This window comes from Ixodes scapularis, unplaced genomic scaffold, assembly GCF_016920785.2.
Source record: "Ixodes scapularis isolate PalLabHiFi unplaced genomic scaffold, ASM1692078v2 PGA_scaffold6__148_contigs__length_123643588, whole genome shotgun sequence".
Classification (NCBI taxonomy): Eukaryota; Metazoa; Arthropoda; class Arachnida; order Ixodida; family Ixodidae; genus Ixodes; species Ixodes scapularis.
Genome location: NW_024609881.1, coordinates 86525618 through 86549226, shown reverse-complemented (window position 1 = coordinate 86549226; position 23609 = coordinate 86525618).

The window sequence follows — 23609 nt, the reverse complement described above, 5'->3', positions numbered from 1 at the left end:
TGCCACGTTAAAAAAAAAATGACAAAACATTTAAAGCGAGCGAAACGAATTTAAGCCTTACGGAGACAACTAACCGTGATGAAACTTCTTGGCAACCAACCGTGAACCCATCTGTTTGCTGGGCCCACTTTGTCGAAGGTTCGTCAACGCGCCGTATTCAAAGACGGATTGTTTCTAACATACCGTTCCTTACTTTTTCACGGTGCAGGCAATTCTTCGCGATATCAAGACGGCTCGGATTTAGCACCGCCCAAGTTCGTTCACACATTCCCGAATACGGCAATGTCCCGTTCCCTCGCGCGGTACACAGGACGGAGAAGTGACGGATGCGATAAGCTTGAATAACTTAAGCGATCAAGGAGAGTAAAATCAGCTGGTTGTAGTGGCCGAGAATCATAAACGGAGCTCAAAAGCTCCGCACAAGGTAGATGGTTGGGTCGGTATCCAAGCTGGTCACCATTACTTTCCTTACATAACATCTGCGACTTTGCTCTCAAAGCAGACCCTTTTTTTTAGTTGCTTGCAAGACGCGACACCGAAGTGACTATGAAGTGACTCCGAGTCGATGGTAAGAACCGATGCGGCGTCGGCGGTCTATCCATCCCTGAAGCTATAAAAACGAACAAGGACCTCTGTATCCTAGACATTGACTTTTGCTCATCCTCCAGGTCCTTCACAGCCATTTCGAAGAAAATATGCACGCGAAGCGATCATAGAAAAACACATTCAAATTGGTAAATGAGGGAACAACGCCACCAGAGAAGACACGCAAACACATGGACTGGGAGACAAGCCATGCCTGGCGCGGACGACGGAGAGATGCTCCCCGAGCCACCAGAAGTGTTTCGAGCGATTCCCGCGAGGGCGCGGCACGATCGTCGCCAAACTCTGAAAAAGGTCAATTGGACAACGTTTGCAGCTGTACATAGTCCTATGTTTAAGCACCCACTCCTTCTGTAAATATGGAGCCACATAGAGACGGCGCCGGTTTGGTTAGTATGTGCCGCAGTGATCCAGGCACGGCTCATTTATCAGCAAATCTTTCTAGGACGGCTTCCTGGCCTAGATGTTTTGTGATGCGCCACCGTAGTACTGTCATCGTAAAGTGGTAGGGGGGTGCCGGGTAGGAGCACGTGTCCCAGTACTTTTCCTGTAATGAGCCGTCGAAGGACTGTCGCCGCAAAGTGCCAAGTTAGCACGTCCCCAATGTGTTTCTGGAAAAAAAAAGCTACAGAAAAGGGCATTCACCGAAACACTAATTCGCTCAAACAACCTGTTTGCTAAAAAACATTCGCTAAAACGTTACCGCATAGATGTGCATGTTGTTAGCTCAGAAATGGCACATAGGAAGTGCAACGTTAGACGCCTTTAGTGAGTCAGTTACTCGAGCTGTCACCAGTCGCCGCACCCGTTACACACTTTCCGGGCCGCCATAGCCGACCTTCAGTTTGTCACCGTTCCTCCGCATTGTATGCTGCATCCGCCACCGCTTAAGCTTTGTTTTCGTGTTGTTTTTGCGTTCCGAGTTGAAATCGTGTGTTTTCTTTAGGTCTTTTCGATGTTTTGGACCTTCTTCTAATCATTTGATAGCTATATTTCAACATAACTCTTGTAGTTTCTTATTTATGAAACGGAATCGAACAGCGAATGGATCGACGATACAAGATTGCGGCCTAGGCTTCAAAGACCACATTCTTACGTTTTTGTCGCTAAAGGGGCAGTCAACACCACTGTGACAAGTGCAAATTTCAACTGGTGCAGTAAGGCTATCAAAGTCGTGCTTCTCGCTGCATATGTGCCCTTGTTTCTGTAAAGCCGAACCGCATGCAAGCGATTCAGCGAGCGACGAGACGAGCGATGGCAACAATGACGAGAGTCAGCGACGAGCGACGGAGATTTCTTAGTGTCGCCGATCGCGTCGCTCGGTTTTTGGATTTCTAGAAAACGTCGCTCACTGTCTCGGTCGCTTGCTCCCGTCGCTTCCATGCGGTTTGCTTCGTCGCACAACTGACCGGGCGACAACGAAGCGGGTCGCCGTCGCTTGTCTCGTCGCTCGCCAAATCGCTTACATGCTAATTTCGATGCACACAGCATTCAAACACTGGCAAACCGCATGCAAGCAATTTGGCGAGCAACGAGGCAAGCGACGGCGAACCGCTTCGCTGCCGCTCGGTCAGTCGCGTGACGCGGCAAACCGCATGGAAGCGACGGGAGCAAGTGACCGAGACAGTGAGCGACGTTTTCTAGAAATCTAAAAACTGAGCGACGCGACGGGTGACAGTGAGAAGTCTTCGTCGCTGACTTTCGTCGTTGTCGCCGTCACTCGTGTCGTACCACGCTAAATCACTTACATGCGGTTCGGCTTTACGGAAACAATGTCTAAAGCGCGCACATGAAGTGAGGAGCACAAGTGCGATAGCCTTACTGCGTCAGTTGAAAGTTTCATGTGTCGCAATTGTGTTGACTGCCCTTTCTTAATGACAAAAACGTGTGAATGCGCAGTGGGCTACCAACTTGTTCTTAAGTGGGGGGGGGGGGGCAAACTAGACCCCCCCCCTCCCCAGGGCCGGGGGCGGTGCCCTTGGTATCCCTTAGGCGCTGCCGGCCAGTGTTTGCCCTGCCCAGTGGCGGCTGTTTCAGGGGAGGGGGGGGGGCAAAACACATGCCTTGCCCCCCACTCTGAGAACTGGGGGGGCAAGCGCCCCCCCTGCCCCCCCCCCCCCCAGTTAGTACGCCCATGTGAATGTGATTAACTTACATGGTCTCTGAAGCATAGGCCATAATCTTGTACCGTCAATCCATTCGCTGCCCGATTCCATTCCATATATAAGAAAATACAAAAGCTACGTTGGAAAAGAGATATGAAATAATTGAATGAAAGCCCGAAATATCGAAAAGACATGAAGGAACACACGATTTGAACGCGGAACATAAAAGAACATGAAAACAAATCTCCGGTGGTGGCCGGTGCAGCACACAACGCGGAGCAACGGTGAGAAACTGAAGGTCGGCTATGGCGGCAGGGTGACGTGATGTCAAGACGTCAAGCCCATAAAATGTTGCCTGAAAGGGTCTGTACTGCAGGTAAATATATTGTAGTTGCTCATGTATCTCTTGGTGTATTCATTCAGTTCAACTCAAGGATACCCCATGCCCAACTTCAAAAAAAGATATACAGAATTCCATGTGCAGCAAGATCCTAAAAAGAAAGGAAACAGCAAATCAGTTACCGAGTCCTTCAGGAAAGCTGTCCGTTCCTTCACCATTCTTGTCAGTGTCATGAGGAAAGCCAAAGTCTTGGAGGCAAGAGGAAAAAGAGCCAGAACTTGAAGGCTATGTCAAATCTCAAAAATTAATATCTGAGCGTGCGACACAATGAAAAACAGTGCACTGAAGACAGGACAAAAGGGAGAGGATTAGTAAAACGACGCACATATTTGTTAAAAGAAAAGGAAGCACAATAAAATCAAACGAATTACGAAACATAATGGGAAACTTAAAAAGATATACGTGCAGGGCAGATAACAGGGCTGACGAATACTTTTGTCGTGTGTTCTGTGTGCCGTTTTTCATCAGGTCGTCTGAATACCAACTGCTTAACCTACGAATTCGCTACAACTGAGTATGCAAATACAAGGAAGTTTAGTTGGTTTGATACTCACAGCCTCCATCCGGAACGGTCGCTGCCTTCGCAAGCAGGTTCAGGCTGACACCCTTAACTTTTTTTCCAGCCAAACGTAAAAGTGTTGGCATGTGCCTCTCTGCCAGCGCCTCCAGGTCCTGGGGGTGCACACTTGTGATTCTTTCAAGCTCCAGAAAAACCTAAGATGCAAATGTATAGCAATGAGAGTACTTAAGTACAAGCTGTCCAGTGTTCCTTACTTCCTTCCTTCACCTCCGACAGTGCAGGGTAGGCTTCAAAAATGTCTGCCACTGAGGGTCACTCTTCGGCAATCCATTTCTACCTAGAAGCAAATGTCCTTTCCATAGAGTCTTTGATAATCAGTACGGTGGTACTCTGTTTCGCAAACTCCTTCTGCATTGCAGCTACGTGTGCCTTCACGCTCAGTTCATCTTCCAGAGCCGCAACGTTCCCCGGCTGGAAGAGTGAAAATTTCGAAGCATATATTGTTAACATACAAATTCAGTAGTAGAGCCTGAATTGATGTGGTGCTTTAGAACTGAGCAAGTCGAATTGAGCAAGACGAAAATAAGCACCTTCTTTGAAAGTTTGAAATATTCTTTATGGTGACTTCAATCCAAAGGAGGGTAAAAGGCAGTTTGTTGTGAACATTTCAAAGCTGGAAGTCAGTCTGTATTCATATGCATGGTGTATTTTATGTGTCGCAGGTACGGTGGCCAACTGTATTAGTACTGCACTGCAGACTTGACTATAATTGCTACTGGAATTTCTGTTTCCCAAAGGCAAAAGGGGAAAGGAAGCTATTTCTGCTACTAATATTTTGCTCTATAAGAAAGTGAGATACAAGAAATATTCACCCTACGGCAGATCCTTTTTACAGACATGTCATTGTCATGATTATCATGCTGCGTGCGCTTCATTCCAAACTTCTTCCTCTTTTCTTGAATAACACCAGTCTCTTCTATTTTTCCACGTTCATACTTGCACTTAAACCTCAGCGCACGGTGCCACGAGTCCTAAAAAATACGGCACTATAGCATAAAGTTGTAAAACAGTTTTTAACACTAACATGATTCAACTTACAGAGCCAGTGCCCACTGCATCACGGAGAACATCATATCGCAGCACAAGCTGCCGACAAACTTCAAGGTACAACCGGTTAGGATACCTATAAAAGATGTGAATGCATAATCAAAACAAAAACATAACATCACAAAGTCTCGTATTTCTTTAAGTGAAGGTTTTAAGCATGAAATGCTTTTAGCTCGTGTTCTAGTCAAACTAATGATGGGACCGACACAAAAAAACACCTCAAAACCTCCCAGGTTTCGAAGTAAATTTTAAACATGTTGAATAACCTGAGACTGGGGCACAAGTGAACAAAATAAGTCGAAGGAACAGAAAAGGACGACGTCTCAAACTCGGCTACCAGGTTTATTTAGTCCGCCTCCTTGTATTGCCCACAATCAGCCACCACCAACACAAAGGGGCAACATCCAACCAGTTAAATTGCCAAACCCTCTAATCAGCCACTACCAGCACAAAGGGACAACCTACATCTTTTTTTAGAGGTTGTCCCTTTGTGTTGGTAGTGGCTGATTGAAGGGTTTGGCGTTTGAACTGGTTGGGGGTTGCCCCTTTGTGTTTGTGGTGGCTGATTGTGGGCTATATGAGGAGGCAGACTACATAAAACTGGTAGCTGAGTTTGAGACGTCGTCCCGTCCTTTTCAGTTCCTTCGACTTATTTGTTCACTTCTGCCCCTGTCTCAGGTTACTCAACATGATTAACATTCACCAGCTCGCCTGCACCCTTACTATATTGTCTCAAATATTAAAGTTGATTTCAAAATCAGGGCCACATTAGGAACTACATTTTCATTCATAGAAGAAAGAGGTTAGCACTGGCAGCACTTGAACCTAGGCCAGAGCCAAGTAAGCAGATTGCCTGACCGACACTTCAGCCCTCTTGACCACCACAGTACACTCCTTGAGCGTGTTTAGATTTGGTACTGAAGGCCATGTCGGCAAGCCTCGTGTGGGGCGTGGTTTACAGGCTAGAGCCGCTCGCTAGGGAAACGCTAGCCGGCGGTGTGCAGGCTTATATAGAGGTGGTGTTCGTCCACCCTTAGTTGCACCCCGCTCTATAATGCATTAGGCAATCCCATAAGTTTTTGCTATTATGTTATGTTTACGTGATCATGTGTCGCATAGCTTGAGCTCTCGCTACAAGAAGTAATCAACAATGAAAATTCTGAATTAATGGGGATGAACTAGTGCTGTTGATCACATCTGCTGCATTCTCCGCTCCACCGGTGTTCTTTCTGCTGCTGTTGGACCCTCGCAGCCTGCAAGTGTTCTGCTTTGTGAGGACCGAGGCATGGACGCCATGATGCCACATGCAACGGTATGGCATGTAGTGGCGGAAAGCACGACAAGCTTCTGGCCAAGAATATGCCAAGTTATCCCCTGCACAGCATTTGTAGCACAAGAGCACTAAAGAGAAAGACCGTCACAAAGAAAGACACTTGTCTTTCTATGTGAACACACATTTTATGCTTACACCTACTCTTGGGGATGGGATAGTTGCCTCATATTTTTTTTAGGGCAAGCCGACGCTGCTGCGCCTCCTGCTCCATTAATGTCGTCATTCATTAGTACCAGAAGTTAATGTAGCAGGTGTCGCCTGTGAGATAGCGTGGTAGTATCTTGAAAAAATCACAATTTTTACAGGCATCTGTTCTTTTGATTGCATGCTTTTCAAAAACAAACGATAGTATGTTATTGTTTAACATACCTGCACTTATGACTGTGCATTCTTGGACATTTCATAGCAGGTTGCGCTCAGCTATGTACGGTTGACACGGAATAAAACATGGATAGCTGGGTTTATGGTTTTCGATCCATACTGCATCACTTAGAAGCACAATGCTGACGCTTGAGACGCACATATCAAGGGTCTAAAACACCAAAGCGGAAGCCCCACACTCGCACACCATACTATATAATGCAGGCGCCGCAGCATCTTACGGAAACCGTGTCCCCTGTTCGAGTTTCATTTCGTGTTTCCTCTTTCAAGTACATTTTATACATTTTCTCTGTCATTTTCTCTGTAAGGATAATGTTATCGAAGTGAAGGTACTTTAGACAGTGTCCTAATATGCTGACATTTCAGAAAAAATGGCTTTCTCATCTGAATATCTCACAGATTAGGGGAGAAAAATATTGATGCCTCGGGGGCCACACTGCAGCATTCATATCAAGGGACGTATATGCAAGATCTGATTTCTCTTTAGGTTCTTCGACTGGCCTTCAAGAAACTGAAACAGTATCTTGCCATTATAAACACAGCCAACTAGGAAAATGATTGATGTTTGGCTTTGCTTCACTCGTGTAATGTGATGACAGTCATAAACACAATCTGCAACGTTGAGCTGATGAGTTAAGGGCCCCATGATTCAAATCATTCCGATATTTCGCTTTATACTGTTCATCTGCGAGAACAGCTGCGAACAGAGCATACATTAGCCTTAAAAACAAGCATGTTATCACCACAAGTTTTCCAAAAGTCTCTGGGGGGGATTGGTGGCTCAGTGGGCTAGCGCACACCAGCTCAAAGCACTTGGAGTGAAAGCTCGTGCTGCAGGATCCTGGGTTCAATCGCCACCCTTGCCCGTTTCGATTTGTATAAGCATCATACCGGTGTGCGGTCGTGTATCACTGCTGCGTGATTCACATTAAAGACCCCAGGCTAGCGGTTGTATTGCGCTGGCTAAATTTCTCATCTACAGCTGGGAGACTCGTTGCCTGTTGAGGCAGACCAGGCTCTAGCCTGTATAAACATACATACACCCCGATGTTTTTGAAAAAGTCTTTGTACCTTATTGAAAATTCCATCAAGGTACGTAATTTGGGACACTGACTGCCAGTCAGCAGCCTTGGTGGAACGTGATGGACCATCAGACGTCATCTGATGGTCCATCAGATGACGTCTGACTGCCACTGCCAAGGGAATTTCATCAACAAGGGCAGCATTGATATAAGGGTAAAGCTATACGCACTCGTAAATATCGCCAAATGCCTCCATAAAACAAAATGATCGAGAAAAAAAAAAGCAGGACCTACGCGCATCAAACCCGCGACCACTTGCGTACAAATCGCACACCTTAACCGCTATGCTACGGCACCTTTTTTTTCCCAAAAGGTTTATTTACATTATTATATACACTTTTACACTATTGTACAATATATACATAAATTGTTCACAGAACTGGTTACACATGGCACACACTCTACACACAAGATGTCAGGGCGCATTATTTTCCAAATTAGTTTTTTTTCCTTGACACCGATTCCAGTTCGCCTCAACTAAAACTTAACTTTTCTGATAAAAATGTTTTGCTATTATATAAGCTAGATGTTTTGAATATAACCTAAATGATGTCAGGTGAACGACTGAGGCTTTGTACAACTTCTTTCCATTCATCATGTCCTTCATAATTTTCGAGCAAGCCTTGGCCTACGAATATGGCTATGTTTTTGAAGTTTACCCAAGAAGGTTTGGCCACACCCCCATCCGTATCCACTTTTCGAGTTTTCCATAGGCTATATAAACCTAACACGACGAGTGTGTCTATAGAACTGAATCCAGTTGGCTTCCAAAATGCAAGTAACGAAGAATGCACTCTTCAACTTCAAAGTCCTTTTTCAGTGTCCGCTTGAAGACGTCCCAGAAAAATACAGCATCAACGCACAGTACAAAAGCATGAGTGAATGTCTCAGTTGTCTTGCACGGTCTACAGTCCGTGCTCCAAAATACGTCAAACCCACGGGATTCGCGCCATTCCTTCACAGGTATCGTTCGAGAATGAAAGCGGAAAAAGAACGTCTTGCACTTAGGTGGTATTGGCATACGTTTAACCCGTTTCAGGACATCCTGCTTACAATTGTGAGGAGCCGCAAACGCGCTTAAGCGATACAATGGTTCGGGAAACAAAGAGTTGATGAGAGATGTAACTAAGTTCTTTTTGGAGCATGACTCTAAATAGGCACTAGAGAACCGTGCATTCAAGAAATCGATAGTGTCGGCAACTTCTTTATAGAAACCACGTAAAGTGATTGTATCGCCCGAAAGCTTTTCGTCTACTCTGGATTCTATGTACCTCGCCAAGAAAAACTCTTTGCATCTTTCTAGAAACGGGTGTTGTAAGGTTCTAAAAAATTTCCATCTCGCGATAAATTGCCTCACAAAGATATGGCCAAGGCCGAGGCCGCCATCTTCAGTTCGTCGAAAAAGGTTAGATCTCCTCATTGGCTCATACGACGAATTCCAAATAAATGTCGCAAAAATTTTGTTGAATTCATTAACGGTAACTCTGGAAAAATGCATGACTTGGAGCAGGTATCTGAGCTTAGACAAAAGGAAAATATTACAGACAGCGGCTTTCCCAAATATAGAAATGTACCTTAGATTCCACATGTGAGCAGCTGACTTAACGTTAGTTCTTACAGCGTCCCACATGGACCTGGGATTGTCCATAGCGCTCAGTGGAACGCCTAGGAGTTTCGGTTTGTTCGTTGACCATCGGATGTCCTCGTATATGGTTGGCGTTGTTCCCCACGACCCGCACCAAGATCCACTGCTTTTCTCCTTGTTCACGGAGGCACCGGACACAGAGCAGTAGTCTGCAACACGTGACATTGCTGTAGCGATGCTTGACTTGTCGAAGCAAATGAGGACCAAGTCGTCTGCATACGCCAGGAGCTTTACTTCACAGGCATGAAGACGAAAACCTTGTACGTTAGTATCGTTGATGATATCCCTACAAAGAGGTTCTAGGTAAACATTGAATAGTAGCGGTGACATTGGGCAGCCTTGGCGAACCGATCGTTTCACCATGATGGATGTAGAAAGAGATCCGTTGATGAGTAGCTTCGTTGATATGTCCTTGTAACATAACTTAATGCCGTTTTCAAGGATGTCGCCGATGTTTACGTGCTTCAAAAGGACAAATAGGAAAGAATGGTCCACCTTATCGAAAGCTTTCGCCAGGTCCAATTGTAATACAGCAGCTGATTCATGCGTACGCTGGCAAATCTCTAATATTGATCGTACGATATGGAGATTGGTCTGTATATTTCTGCCTTTGATAGAACACGTTTGGTGATCTCCAACGATTTGGCTTATCACAGTCTGGAATCTAGCCGCTATCATTCGAGCTAGTATCTTATAATCGCTGTTGAGGAGGCTGATTGGTCTGTAGCCTTCAACCTGTTGTAACTTCTTAGGGTCTTTTGACTTCGGAATGAGTATGGTGTGTGCCTTACGAAACGATAGTGGCAGTGTACCTTCTGTATAAGAGTCTTTGATCACGTGACATAGAATGGGGGCTAGTTTTTCTTTCCATTTCTTGTAAAAACTTGCAGGTAGACCATCCGGTCCGGGAGCTTTACGGCTTTTCATTTCGGTGATATTTTGTGTAATTTCGAGTGCATCGAAAGGGGCGTTCAATTTTTCCGTTGTTTCTTTTTGTAATGATGGTAATCTTGTTATTATTTCGCGCAGTCGGGGAGCAGGGGCATTGGTACTCGATGCAAAGATGTCAGTGTAGTGAGACACAAATGCCTGCTCAATGTCGTTGTCCGCTGTCAACTCTTGGCCATTTTTCCGTATTAGTGGCACCAGCTTTTTCTTCACGTATTCACGTTCAGCATAAAGATATCTCTTTGTAGGTTTTTCACCCTCAATTAGTTGCAGGGTGCATGTCCTCACAGCAGCTCCCTCATATCGTTTCTTGTCGTGTTCTTCGATTTGTGCCTTTATATTTTTTATTTCTTTCTTATACAGCCCCGGTTGTTGGCTTTCGAGATTGTATAGGTATAAGAGGTCTTTCTTAAGGCGTTTCTCTTCTATTTTTTCGTAATACCTTTTTATGGAAGATATCTCGATCGCGAGTTCTCGTATTTTTATCTTAAACAGTTCCCACTTCTGGCACCACCCAGTTTTAACTTGTCCGAGGTCATCAATTAAACGTTCTACTCCAGTCTTAAAGTCATCGTTTTCGAGCAGGCTTTCGTTCATTTTCCAGCATTCCCATGACTGTAGCTTTTTTTTTCGTTTGCTTGCGACTAGGCCCTACGCTGACAGTGACCATACAATGGTCTATAAAGAATGCAGGGATCTCGTTGTAGTCACAAAGCCTACTGATAGAAGAGCCAGATACGTATATACGGTCCAAACGAGCATGAGACGATCCTTGAAAATGCGTGTATTGAAGAACGTTCGTTGTAGTAGATGCATCGACCAGGTCACAATCTTGGACGAGGGCCCGAAGGATGTCTACACTGGAATCAGCGAATTTCTTGCTTGGAACTTTGTCCTTTACATGCAATACACGATTGAAATCACCAAGGACAATAACGTCGAATCTAGTGTCTGCATGTATCCTCACTTGGTTGAACAAGCTCTCCCTTTGTATGGTGTTGTTGTACGCATAAACAACGACTATGCGCCAGGGGTTGCCTTGTATAAGGACATTAGCTACGAGGAGCCTACCTGCGTCCATTCCTTGAAGCAAACTGCACATGCGGTACTGCAAACTTTTTTTGAACAACAGGGCGCATCCAGCAGAATAGTCTCTTGCTGGGCAGTGATATATGTCGTACAAGTTAGTCCAGGCCGTGTTTGCTGAAAGCAAAGCCGTGTCTCCTGACACTTTGGTTTCTAGTAATGCGACTATATCACGATTGTGAGGTTTCAAAAAACGAAAGAGTTGGTATTGTTTTTTTCGTGAATTAATACCTCGGACGTTAAGGGTACATATAGTGAAATCGCTACTCTGAGTGGTGCCAAAGCTGACTGTGGTCATTTAATCGTTAGGGCCGTATCGGGCTTGGCTTGTTTTCTGTCTATCCTTGAACTTTGACCTTCCTCGTTGTTCTTGGAGGTCGGGACTTCGCTGCTGTTCATCTCTCACAGCGATGTCGTCTTTGGAACAGCAGGGTTCCGCTGTGGGGTAGGTTTCAGTTTTCTCCACCTTCGCTCTCTTGCGCAGCCTCTCTTCTTTATCCTCAGCCGTTGTCGGTGAAGTCGTCTAGGCGGGAGACTTTCTTGGTTCCTTAACGTTTGTAGGTGGAGTGTCCCCTTGGGAACCTTGCATTTCTGCGTCGTCCAAACTGGGAGTCGGTCCACTCTCCTGATGTTCTGGAGACTTCAAAATTGTTTGGTCGACAGAGCCCTTGGGATCCTGGCAATCTTCTGGTTGTTCTTGATCTTTGGGAACATTTCCTCGACGTCCATGATGTGTTCGCTTACATCAACGCTAGGTGAAGCATTACCCTGAAGCTTTAAGGTGCAGGTCACGACACATTCCTCAATGGAATGGCCGAACCGCCAGCACTGAGTGCAACGTGGGGTAGAGCAGTGCCCACGGATGTGGCCTACTGCTTTGCAGCGTAAGCAGACGGGAGGTCGACCGGGAATGACCACCAGAGTATTTACTCCATATATGTTGAGCATGTGGGGTACCCTGTCAACAGAGAGGTGGTCCTTAAGGACAAGAGTCACAACCCGTGTCTGCCACCAGGAAACCATCAGAAAGCCGACAAGCGGAGTCTGACTGGAGTTTGACTGTCGGTCAGAGTAACTTGTTGGCCAATCAGACATGCTTGACGTACAGTCAGGCACAGTCAGCGGTCCACTAGAAAACATTGACTGCCAAAGAGGGTTACATTGATGGATTTTTCCTTCGGGTACAAAAACCCTTTGTAGATTGTGCAGACCTTTCTTTATTTACATTTATTTATTTATGCACCCTAAGGGCCCTCTCTGGCATTATTCACAATGATATCCAAAGAGATAGCCCCCCCCCCCCAACCTTAAGGACAAGAACATATTAGAGGAAAATAAGGGGTGGGCTAACATTTCTAGTGCAAAATTAAGTTAAACTTCAGCCGTGAGGAAAATAGAAAATTATGCCGAAAATGAGGATGGGCTACCTTTTGGGGATGGGTCATCTCGGCATATTACAGTAGGGGGAAATGGTCAAATACATTTTATTTGACCGCCTCTAGCTGCATGTATTTAAGACTTATATGCTAATGAGAGCACTAGATGACTGAAAGTTAAAGAAAATAAATGCCTCAGCAAATCTTTTTGGGAGTCACAACTGGTCTTCAGGTTTGTTTTCCTAGTCCTTGCATAAATGGTCTTATACCAAAATCTGTCTCTGATTAAAAGGACCTTTACATGATTTTCCACCAAATCTCAGTCTGCTTTCCTCCTGAACTCAAATGGCTATGAGAGATCATGTGGTCATGACGTCCAATTCTTTCAGGACCAGGATATGTTAGAGCACTAGTAGCAGAACTTCAACTTTGACACCACCTTTTATGGTGCAAGTCACTGATGGAGTAATGTAGTTCCACCATGTACCTTGTAATTCACAGTAATTAAATTGCATAGGTAATTTAGTTCTGCATGCTACATCTGGAGATATATGATGATGAATAGTCAGCATGTGAAAAATAAATGTGCCATAAGAGTACAGCAAAACATATTAATGGTATTCCCAAGCTTTCAATCCACTACAATTTCAATTTAATTCAAATTTAAACTTTATTGACTGTGTCCACATATATTTGGGGGCCTACTTATTAATGTTGACAAAAAATTTAGAAAAAATAAACCCGTGATGCAGCCCAGCTACACCTAATCACTGTGATTTGTCATTGTTTCCCCCATACCCAAGTTCAAAATACCCTTCCCGAAATCTCAATTAAAAAAATAATAAAACATGATTGCGACAAATGATGCAAGCAACTTGTCAGAATGTTGCAGTCTCATAAACTAAACGCAATTTATTGTACAAATTTTACAGCCACGTTTATGCTGTCAATCACCATTCACTCATTTTTATTTCATTTTTTAAGGCACGGCACATGGTCGTCTACCATTCTACCCTGAAAGAGTGTTAACCCCTCAACATAAGGCCGCGCTGCGGCGAAGCCACATACATGAAATCATGAATATTACTCCGTGGGCACAACTTCTCTGAGTGCACCAGTGCGCGGTGAGAAGCGCACTCAACGGAACTATTTAAACCGCCCGAACATACGACAAATAATGATAAATAACCCGAGACTTCAGGCCATGATCGGTGAGAGGATATCAAATCGCACGTTATTCAGAGCGATGCACAAAATTGTTGAAACTGTGTGCGAGCTTACCGTAGCAATCTGGCAGCGTAGCAACGACTGAGTTATTAGTTTTGGTTGTGATGAAACGAAAAGAGCTACTGGCACAGCGTTGGTGCAAATTACCCGCGTTTTGGTAAAATGTAGCAAGATATAGCAGACTAAGCACTTAGGCACAGTTTAGCGCAAATGGTGCAGCAATCACATCACTGGAGATACATACAGTGTGTATCTAAAAAGGTCATAGCAGAGCAATTCTATGATCCAATCCCTGAGCTTTGTTGGCACACCCGATTTTTTGTCCAGTGAGCTCAGTCTAATGGATATATCCGCTGGTACTTGTGGAAGCACATACTTTGCCGGATCAAGCATCTCCAGTTGCACTTGTGCAGAAAACATGGGTGACAACTTAGGGCTGCAGATTTAAGGTTCAAGTTAGGAAACAAATGTAATTCCTCTTTAATCTATCATGTATTGACACATAGCATGTGCAACTCTCACCGTAAATGAAACAGCCTTACTCGTCCCCTCTGTTAGCGTCAGTGCATGGCAGACCTGGTTGGTGTGCTTCATTGGAGTTGGTTTCTAGCTGGATAGCTCTAATATTTGATCCCACAGAGAGAACAGTTTCCTCATCCCAGTCAAGGTACGAATCAAGCTGGGCATCATATAGACCTGAAAACATTGCAAAGGACAATCATATATGACTAGTGTATATGTGATCAACAAACAGTTTTGACGTTCGTAAGAAAAAATTTGTTTGTGTGTATCTTCCTAGCTTCTCTAAGCGACACTTTAAAAAAAAAGAACACTACTTAAATTAAAGCACTACTTGTGGACACCTATAAGCATCCTCATGTGATGCGCCTCGTAAGTGCTGCAGTGGACCTTCCACTCCATGGCTTAATATTTGAAACACAGAAGCATTTTTCTCATTCCCTGGCAAGTACATTATGGCAAGATTTATGCTTCCTATTCTCTCTCACTGTTGTGCAGCCACTCACTACTGCTACATTACACAGCAGACAGTTTGATTCCCATATACATAGGATTTAACTAGATTAGACTCCACACTAGAATGGGCTGCAAAAATCAGCGACTTGACATATAAGTAAGTTACCATCCTAAAATATGTCCTTTACTGGTCACATTTTTTCATTAAGATTATATAAAAAGCAAAAAATGAAAAAGAAAAGCTGACAGCACTCTCTGCCTAAACCCAAAGTAGTGCAAATGCGACAGCAATTGATATTAATTCTTTTAGATTGTATGGATGGGTGATGAGTTTGGAGTTTTCTGGCGCAGCAGCAACATAGGCCATAGTGCGCCGTATGGATGGGTGAGGGGTAACCGGTATATATGCACCGCTATTACAACAAGTGGTGCAACAGATGGCAACATGTGGTTGCACAACAGCTGGTTGTCCAACAGGTGGTGATGCACCACATGGTTAGGTGGTTGTCCAAGTAGTGGTTATGCAAGGTGGTTTTATGACAGGTGGTTGTTCAATAGGTCATTATGCAACCCCACACAGGTGGTTGTTCAATAGGTCATTGTGCAATCCAAAATCTGGATGTGCAGCAGGTGGTTGCACAACAGGTGTTTTTCTTTTTGAACTTGCATGGCCACGGACAGACGGTCATAAAAAAAGTGTAAAGCTATATATACGCGCTCTGTCTTGCATCTCGGCCGGAAAGGACTATACGCACTACGCAAAGCTCGTATAAAGAGAATGGTTACGAGTTTGCTAAGCGGTGGCATAGCATAGTGGTAAGGTGTCTGCGTCATACGCTAGTGGACGCAGGTTTGATCTGCGGTGTAAGCCTACTTTTTTTTTTTTTTCTCAAACATTTTGTTTTGTCGAGGCATTTGGCGATATTTACGACATTTCTTTTTCGCAATCAACACTGAAAAACAAAAAAAAAGAATATTCACGAAAATTTGCAGAACTAAATGGTGAAAGACGAAAATATTCCCTGGAGAAGGGGAACAAGAGGGACAAAGGACAAGCGCAAATCTCCAAACACAGCTGGGTGACTGGTGAGCAACCGAAAAAAATCCGCTTAATCCGGGTGTCGAACCCGGGACCTCTCCATTACAGGCGGAGCGCTCTTTGTCCCTCCTGAACCCGGGACCTCTCCATTACAGGTGGAGTGCCCTTAGTCCCTCTTATTCCCCTTTTCCATGGAATATTTTAGTCATTTTTGTCCAGCTCGCTTGCACCTTTGCATTTAATTGCATTATAATTATAACCTTAAATTTGCAAACTTCTCCCTTGTTGGTGTTAGACTGTTGGCAGCTGATAAAACCGGTTTGCTCTACTGACGTCTAACCCCTGGTTAGCTCAGTTGGTAGAGCGCTCCACCTGTCATGGAGAGGTCCTGGGTTCGACACCAAACGGATTTTTTCGGTCATTATGGGGCTAACCCCCCATTATGGGGCTAACCCCGTTATGGGGGGTTAGCCCCATAATGTTACCGCATGGGACTGAAAGTCAGATTATTTTTTTTCGCACTAGGAGTCGAGTTTTGAAATTTTAAAGTTAGGAAGATGCGCCAGTAAGAAACACAATTGAGGAAAGTTGCATTTCATACGTGACGTCGTTGATTTTCTTACGGCTCATTTTAGATACTATGTGGTTCACATAGAATGCGCAAAGCATGATAACAATGTTATGCGTACGCAAAAATATTATCATACATTACCGTTTTACGCACCTGAATCAGAACATTCTCCAAGGCCCGAAATGATCTCCGGGAACTTGATGAGGAAAGAATGTCTCACATCAGTTTCGCTTGCGTTTGGAGGCAATCTTAAAGGGCGACAAAACTTTTCGTAGCAGGATACACACCGTAACATTCTGTTTTCTAAAAGCGAGGGACCAATCATACGTTTTATGAAAACAATCGGGACTGAATATTAAGCCGCAGGTGGATCTAAAAAAAAGTTGAGCGGTTTAAATGCGCGCGGAACTGGCGTCTCACGTCTCCAAGCACACGACGAAAATGGCGCGGGGTCCCAAAAATCGTGTGTGCGAACAAGCGTAATACGGTAATACTAGCACACGCACACACACACATATATATATATATATACATTTCAATTTCGTTCCTCTTTTTTAAGTTATTACTGTTTCGTGATATAATATTGGTGTCACAGGCTTCCCTGTCTCGAAAAACTGAAATGACAGAGCCATTCAAGAACTTAATCGCGCCGATCATTAGTATAAAAATGAAAGCCGTTTACAAATCCCTGTAACGCCGAGTTGGAGCGCAGCTCCTGAGGAGGAGTAGGGAAGGGTACTGAGGGGGGTCACGTCACCTGCGGGTGGTCACGTGACCCCGGGGGGTCACGTGATCTCGGGGGAGGGGGGTCACGTGACCTCGGGGGGATCACGCCACCTCGGGGGGGGGGTCACGTGACCTCGGGGGGGGGGGGTCCCGTGACCCCCCCCCCCCCGGTTACGCCGACGCCGACGCCGACGCCGCTCAGGCTGGAAACGGGCCCCCAAGAGCTGCGCTCTAATACATTTATTTCCAATTAACACGTTATCTGAGTTAAAATGCATTTCATTTATATAGAACAGCGCAGCAACTTGACGCAACAGCGAATTCTCCCCGAAGCCCGATTTCTACCTGTGCCTAACTGCGCTGGGAGTCAATTCTTGTTCTGTTTGCGGCTTCGCAGCCGCACCTCAAACTGTGGTACATAATCTGAACGGTGTGGAGCATGCCGATCATACATAGTGTTTTCTTCTCCAATGGGTATTCGAAGAACCATATGTATTCACTTTAGAGTGGAGATGGTAATGCGGAACTACACCCCGTCTGATTAAAACCGTGCAGAGGACGCAAAGACATCGTCGGGCGAAGGGGAAAGGGCAAGCACTAGGAAGCTTGGAGTGGAGAAGAGAAACCACTTCTCACTGCTTTTACCCTTTTTTTCTTCCCCGCCTTCATAGTGCTTTTCGCTTTCTCCCTTCCCCGGTGCTGCATTTCCGTCCACGGCACGGTCGCGCGTCGCGCGCGATACGCCCCGTGGTATTAGCGCTACAATCGAAACCGAGTCTCCGCCAAGGGCAGTGTGACAAAAAAAGGAACATTCTCCACAAAGTTTCTCCTGCAATACGTTCTGTCTGGAAAGAAGAGATTCTGCCTCGGACTCCAGCAGCCCAATGGAGAAAATGCAAGGTCAGTGACAAGCGCGTGAAACGGCATGATGCCTTGACTGTTGCATCATCAGTATTTTCACCAGTGGGAAAACAAGAGGCGAGCGCAATGCCTCGGGATCTTGTAGGCTGCCCAAGATGTGTATACACGGCGACGTCCATCAAACGCCTTGTGAACCACATGGTTAAGCACAGCTGCGAGACCAATTTTAGAGTGGTTTGTGGGATCGGCGGCTGCGCCGCATCTTTTAGACTTTATAATTCGTGCAGAACACATGTCTATCGGAAACACAATGCTTCCATGGCAACGGTTTCAACTGAAGCCAGACTCCAAAAGGCAGCCGATGAACCTGACAAAGAAACTGAACATGAGAGCTTAGACTGGCCAAGTACATCATCACAAGAGCCATCCTCTGAAGCACCAAGGGAAGACAGGAGAAGTGCTATTCGAAAGCGGCTGTTGTTATTCCACCTTAGGATTACCGAGGAACTGAAGCTAGCACACAGCACTGCTGATGAAATCCTGAGTGTTATAAGAAATGTGGTGTCTGAAGTCCTTTAAAGTATCACGGAACAAACTCAAGATATCCTCGAGAAGGAGAATGTTGCTATGTCAGTGAGAGAGAAGTTGTCCTAGCTCCAACATGCTGAACATGTTGTTGAGGACATATTTTCAGGGATACAGACCACCTACCTGAGGAAGAAATATGTGATGGAGAACCTCTCCTACACAGACGTTCTGGTGATGCCACTTCAGACGGGCAACCAAGCACTGCAAGAGTTGGTGTTCTATGTACCTCTATCGCCACTACTGGGAAATCACCTGTCATCCACTGAGATCCTTGAAAGTGTCATGCAGCCCATACATCAGTCCAAAGTCCTTCAAGACATTACTGATGGAGACTTCTCAGCCAACAGCTGTTGCGCCAAGAGGACAGTGAGACACCGATCATCTTCCTCCTCCTTTATTCAGATGAGCTTGAGCTGAGCAATCCCCTGGGTGCGGCAGCAGGGTCTCACAAGATCCTTGTGGTCTACTTCTCGCTGATCAACATCCATCCAAGGCACCGGTCAAAGTTGAGTGTCGTGCACTTCCTGCTGCTTGTCAGGTACCCGATGGTCAAAAAGTATGGCTTGCATCGAGTTCTTGCTCCCCTTATCCAGGACTTGAATCATGTCCATGAGCATGGCATGCATGCACAAGGGAAGCACTTTAATGTGGTGACAGTAGCATTCACTGGAGACAACCTTTCTATTCACAAGATGGCTGGCCTCCAGTGCTGCTTTAGTAGCGGCCGCATATGTCGTTTCTGCCTTGGTCGCTAGGGGTATCTGGACAAGCTTTTCTCCGAGGCAGATAGCACGATGAGAACACGCGCAGGACATGAAAGCCACCTGAACGCATTCGCTTTGAATCCATCCCAAAATGGCCCACTGTATGGCATCTCTGCCATTTCTCCACTCCAAAGCATCGCAGAGTTTGACATTACATCACAACTCCCCCCGGACGCAATACATGATATCTTGGAAGGAGGAATGGACGTCGTCATGCAGTGTGTCCTGCATGGTCTAGTAGAAGATGGCATGCTTCAAAAGTCCGATATGGACGAGGTGAATAGCTTCAGTTATGGATTTCACGACAAGAAGGCTGCCCCTGTTGCACCCAAAGAGAAGTTTCTGCAAGGAAACGCCAACCTGCGTGGCACAGCAAGCCAAAAGTGATGCTTATTCAAGCTCCTCCCGCAGATGTTTGGAGATACTGTGCCTTCCGATAACCCACATTGGTTAGTCTACGTGGTCTACAGACATTGCATCGGCATTATCCTAGCAGAGAGGATTCCAAGAGACTGCATTTCCTATCTCCAGATCAAGATCCAAGAGTTTCTGGAAGCATGCACATTGCTGTACCCATCTGCACCAGTGATAGCAAAGTTGCACTACTTGCTCCATTACCCAGGCTTCATACAGAGGTTTGGCCCACCACGTAGGTACTGGGGAATGCGCTTCGAGGCTAAACATGCCTACTTCAAGACTATTGCTTCAAATGTGCGAATCTTTCGCAACATCTGCCGAACACTAAGCACACGCCATCAGCTGTTGCAAGCCTACGAGCTCTCGGGAAAGCTTTTCGAAGGCTGCATTGAAACGACTGGCTCTGTTGTGGTGAAGTTAACTAGCCTTTCACAAGAAGAGCAAGCCGTTGTCTGCGTCATCACGCCAGAAGCTACCCGTTTCTCTGTGAAGACTGCCAGAGCAAACAGTCGTACATACCGACTGGGAGATGTGATCATCTTCGATATGCAGAACGACACACCAATCTTCCTCCAAGTCGAAAAGCTGCTGGTGGTTTGCGGATTATTGATCCTCCTTTGCCGACGTCTCAAAACTGTGTGCTACAGCAATCACAGGTGCTCGTACATTGTGGAAAAATGCAACGACATTGCGGCAGTGACACCAGGCACCGAGTTCGACTTGTGCTCACTTGACCTGTACAACTCTGGCACACTCTACGAAGTTGTGCCTCACTTCGCAATTTTGCAAGCTTAATTAACACCACAACACAAGGGGATACATTCCGGCCCAACACAAGAAAACTGAACATACAAACAAACTAGAGCAAACTGAAGCTGAATTATGATTTACATTTCTTTTTTCGAATGCATCTGTTTTTTAGTGAACTTGGAACATTTTTTTTATTAGTGCTATCGTTACATCACGGTTAACCCTGTCATCTTGAACATTTTTCGAGTGTGTGGTCATTTTGCTTTTATTATATTTTTTGTGCTTTTTTGTCCATTCTTCATGTTTAAGACTTTTTTGTATTTGAATTTGTCCTAGCATGCTTGAGTCAGTTTTTAAATTTGTTGGTGCACCGATTCTTGCCTTCGTCATCTTTTTCAAACTTGCTAGAGAAAACCTACTCCTGCAATTTTTGTAAAGTGTTAAAAATGCTTTTACAATCTTGGTGCATATTCATGTTCTACTTTGAACTGTAGGGGAGTAGGAACTCTGCCAGGAAGCAATGCCTTTTGTTTCTGCCTCCCTGCCTGGCAATGCGAACGAGAAATCAAACGAAAAAAAGAAAGGAGATCCTGCTCTGAAAGGTTGTTTTCCAAAAATATCCTGAGATTTGCGTTATTTTGAAATATGATATGGAAAATAAATCTTGTAAAAATGTGTGTGAAGAAGGTATGAAGGAGACAAATCTGACTGTGCCAGTTTTAAGAATATCAATAAATATATATTGAAAAACCTTGAGAATAGGAACAGAGAGGACAAGGACAACACCATCTCAAAACCAGCACAGAGATGATTTAACTTCAGGACAACATTCCATTGCATAGCACGAAACACATGAAACAAAACACCGCGTCAGCTGCACACTCTACATCGTGAAAGTCTCGACCACTCAAACATGGGCTTAAAAACAGTCTGAAAGTGCAGGTTATGTGGAGATTCGTTTCATCTGTTTCATGCTGTGCAAAGAAAACAAAAAAGATTGTCCTGAAATTAAATACTTTCTGTGCTGGTTTTGAGACGGTGTTGTCATTGTCCTCTCTGTTCCTAGTCTCGAGGTCTCTCAATACAGATGTGCATCAGCTCGCTTGCGTTTTTACTCTAATTTTATTAATACTGTACAATACCAGACAAGTGCCCACAATTAACATTTCCAAAACTTGGGAATTCTGATCTTATGTTAAGCACCTACCCCGTCCAAAGCGCTGGAAATATTTACCACACTGTGGCAGCTGCGAGAACACCAGCAGAGATGACGGGGATATCGACTTCCTTGCAATGGAAAGGGAAAGACTTCCCGGGCAGGGGAAGCCAGTAACTGTATTATCTAGGTCACTTGGGCACAGAAGGTGAGCTCAGCAACTGTTGGCGTGTTTGTTCACAACCACTTTCACAGTAGAGAGCACTGCCATTGCGATATTGGTGATGTGCAAAGCCGAACCACCAAGACGATAATTATATATCAGTTGAAAATGGAACGCATGGTGTCATTGGCGACGGTTTGCGTCTTGGGTCTTGACCATTTTCGCAACAGGCACTACTGCCATAGCAATGTCGGTTATGGGCATAAAAAAGGAACACAAGGCGATCGTCGGTCGACACACTGGGTAAGAACATAGTAGGGTAGACCCACAAACTAGTAAAAGGCAGGAGAGTCGCTGCAACGGTGAATGTCACGGTTGCCATTATCATGGGCTCACCGTCGTGATGCTCAAATAGGCTCAGCAGACAAGGGCGACTCTTGCGCATCCACCATGCCCGGTGTACGTAGCACCATTTTGGAACTAAGCAGTTTATGACGGCTTTGTTTACTTATTTGACAAACTTAAGGGTAGAAACCAGCATCCTGCTCTGCGTTCTTCGGAGAACATACTATGGGCGGCCTGTGGTTGGTATACATAACTCTCAACCATACTATGCGTTCACAATTTCAGTTAACTTATCGTACTGCGTAGACATGCGTGGGTGCACAAATACTGCTTATCAAAGTGCGCGTGCAGCGTGTCTGAAAGAAACTAATAAAGAAGTCACAAAGCCTAGAGCAGCTCATGAAAATTAGATGCAATCAATTTCCTCCACTCAGCCTCAGAAGGAAGACATCTCGTTTCTCCCTGCTTCTCGGATATGTATGGAGACACGTCAGTGAAATGGAGGAAAGATGCTGTTGCTATCTTTTTTCTCCCTTTTTTCTTAGAGTGGCTTGCAGTCACAACCTGTGACATCAAGAGTTCGACACTGTCCGCAGTAGACATAGCTGGAACGAGACCCTCGGTGTCTCTAAACAACATGTTGGCAGTGGTGAAGTACTTGCCAGGAACGTGCTACACCATAAACTGGTGGTGCAACAGCTAGATGCAGAGCCCCTGGACGCGATGAGGCATGAGGTCTAGATTGGCAGAGCCCAGGTTGGTTTCAACAACAAAGCTCGAATCGTGCAGGAACTCCTCGAACCTCTGGACAGCCCACGAGACACCCAGTGCTTTCTTCACAATTTGGCTGTAGCGCCGTTCGGCACTATCCATTGTCCGCGACGCAAAAGGAACTGCTCCTCCAGTGACATACCAACTTGTTTTTAAGTAGGGGGCAAACCAGACCCCCTCCCCCCCGGGGCGGGGGGGGGGGGGGGGTGGCGGTGCCCTTGGTATCTCTTGGGCGCCGCCGGGTGTGCACTGCCCAGTGACGGCTGTTTCAGAGGGGGGCGAAACACATGCCTCGCCCCCCCCCCCCCACTGTGAGAACTGGGGGGGGGGGGAAGCATTCCCCTTGCCCCCCGGTTGGTACGCCCATGTGCTCCTCGCTCGCCAGATCGTTGCTCCTGCAGGACCGCACCCAGGCCGTACGAGTTGATGCCTGCAGAAACGGTTGTGGGATACTGTGGGTTCTATCGAGCCACGCAGGAGCTGAATGCCACCATCTTCTTCAGCAAGTGAAAGGCTGAAGCTTGACTAGTCCCCCCCGGTCCAGACCGTGTCCTCGTTTAGAACGAGCCTGATTGGCGCAGTGGCGGCGGAGAGGCTCAGCAAGAAATGTCCGATGTGGTTCAGCATTTCCAGGAGACGCTGCAGGCCTTGCATGTCTGTCGGAAATTGC